The following is a 2500-nucleotide window of genomic DNA, read 5'->3' on the forward strand; positions in this document are numbered from 1 at the left end:
TGCTGACTCTCTCTCTCTCTCTCTCTCTCTCTCTCTCTCTCTCTCTCTCTCTCTCTCTCTCTCTCTCCCTCTCTCTCTCTCTCTCTCTCTCTCTCTCTCTCTCTCTCTTCCTGCCCTTAAACCAGTCCATTCAGACTCAGAAGAGAGAGAACACACACAAATTCACACATTTCTTGTGGCAAATGCAGACAGATGAAGCTGTCTCACACAGTGAGGGTCCGGAAACCTATCTGTATGTCGCTTTGGAATCAAATCATCTGCATGTTGTTATCATCCACTGCTCAGAGAGCTGGAGTGAGCAGAGGGGCGTGTACGGTGCGTGAGCAGAGGGTTGGGCAATGAGAGAAACACACAGGCAGAGAGAGAGGCACAGGGCAGGCCGCTGAGGAGCTTCTCAGAGAAACTGTTAAGAGAGACTTGCAAAGGAGTGTTTTCGATGAAGTAAGCCCATTGACAATGGAAAGTAATAGGAAAAAGAAGACATTTATGAACATTTGATTGTTCTTTGAATGTTTTTTGCAGCCACACAGGACATCATTTGAATGGATGTGTTGTTCATTTTGAATACACACGGACACACACGCATGCATGCATGCACGCACGCACGCACGCACACACACACAGTGAGCACGGACCTTTTTGTTTTCAAAATGGCCACTTTATGATGCGAGGAGCTGAATCGAATGTGCAAGGTTTTGTTTTCCCCTGTCTTCCTGGATGGAGGATGGGAGGGTGTGAGGGAAAAAGAGACAGAGAGAGGCAGGGAGGGAGGGAAAAGGAGGGAGAGAGAGAGAAAGACAGGAGGGAGACAGGAGAGTGAGGGGGGGAGGTTATGGGGCCGCGGTGGCTACACTCTTCAAAGAATCACTGCGTTTTCTACTAATTGATTTTATAGGTCAATTACTTATACGCTCCAATCTGCAGTCAGCAGGGTTCTCTCCCCCCCCCCTCCTAGCCAGGGGAGCTGACGGCACATCCACTCGTGTGTAAATGAGTCTTAGGGAGGGAGGGAGGGAGGGAGGGAGGGAGGGATGGGGGGAGGAGGAGGAGGAGGTGAAGTCCTCTTTGGGATTAGTGGAAGCTCCTTGGTCAATCTGCATGTGAATGGCCCCAGAGCTTCTTTTAGCCCCCCCCCCCCCCTCACACAGAGAGAGAGAGAGAGAGAGAGGGAGAGGGGCAGTCAGAGAAAGAGAGGGAAAGAGACACAGAGGGAGAGGCCAGCTACATCGGCTCCCACACGGCCCATCTCGCCAGAAAAAGCAAATGAGTGGATAAACTTGGTGAAGAAAGAGAAGAAGCACAGGAGAAGCAGGAGGACAACTTTCTCTCCCTGCCTTGTTGTTGTTGAGGGCTGTTCTCTGGGTCGGCAGCTGTGCGATTGAGGACCGGTGCATTGAGAGGGACTTGGAAGTCTGTGTTTTGTGAATGAGAGAAGGTAGGAATCTTTTTCATCCTCCCCCGCGGGTCTCTATGGACTGCACTCAATGCCCTTCTCCAACAATGAGGTCTGACAGGATCGGCCCACTTCAGCGGTGGGAAGCGGGTGGGGGTGGGGGGTGGGGGGGGGCTCAGCAGCTTTGGCTGCCCTGGTTTTTACAATGCATGTTTTTTGGGACTATGTGAGTTGTTCAAAGTGAGAGCCGAAGCTGCCTCATTTTTGTTTGAAGTTGTGGCGTATGTGTGGATGCTGAGGACTCAGAACTGACAAAACAGGTTTCCGTTGTTATTTGTGGATTTGTAAACGTCTTTCAGCACATGTTGGTGCCCACTTCTCTTTCACGCGTTGAAGCTCCATTTTAGCGTTGTTTCACCAGTCCTGCATGTGCTCACTGTTGCAGAAAGTTCTGAGTGTGTGTGCGTGTGCGTGTGTGTGTGCGTGTGCATTGCTGTGTGTTTGTTTCTTCATATGAGGGAGGAAGTATCTTATCAAGATCTAATCGTTGATTCGCAATTCTCTGAAAAGCACTCTGTGACAGAGATGGAGATGTATTAAACATGCAACGTTGTAGAGCATCATTCAAGACAAATGAGTTGTTATCACAGTTGGGGGGGGCGGGTGTGTGTGTGTGGGGGGGGGGGGGGGTGTTAAATGCTAATGTTATGCTAATTTCTTAGCCTAATATGTTGGGTATGCAGTGGCGTATGCAGAGAGGCAAAAGCACTGATTCAGCGTCAGGCTATTAGGCGCTACGTTTAGAAAGCAGTGGCTAAAGCTAAATGAAGCTAAGCTAGGTCAACTGGCAGCTACTGGGACCATGGCCCAGCCACACATCTCATCTAGAATGCTCATACAATCTACAAACTATAGTCACTATTTGAGGAAGATGGAAACTCAATACATTTTTCTTCATTGAATTTCGATTTTTTTTTTACTTTCAAAGTCATTCATCGTTGGTAAAGTACTGCTATTAATTGCATGCCTGTTGATGTGGAAGACTGGGGAATGGAGCATTTGTTTGATGTGTAAACCCAAGGATTCTAAACACTCCTGTGTTATGCA

At 48.6% G+C, this 2500-nt stretch overlaps 1 protein-coding gene across 2 annotated transcripts in view; it reads left to right on the forward strand.

Annotated features, from left to right (window-relative positions):
- The window catches only part of LOC310809714 (neuronal-specific septin-3-like), a 48933-nt gene that overhangs the window by 18460 nt on the left and 27973 nt on the right, over positions 1-2500 (forward strand). The window lies entirely within an intron of this gene.

This window comes from Argentina silus, assembly GCF_951799395.1.
Source record: "Argentina silus genome assembly, chromosome: 9".
NCBI classification, from domain to species: Eukaryota; Metazoa; Chordata; class Actinopteri; order Argentiniformes; family Argentinidae; genus Argentina; species Argentina silus.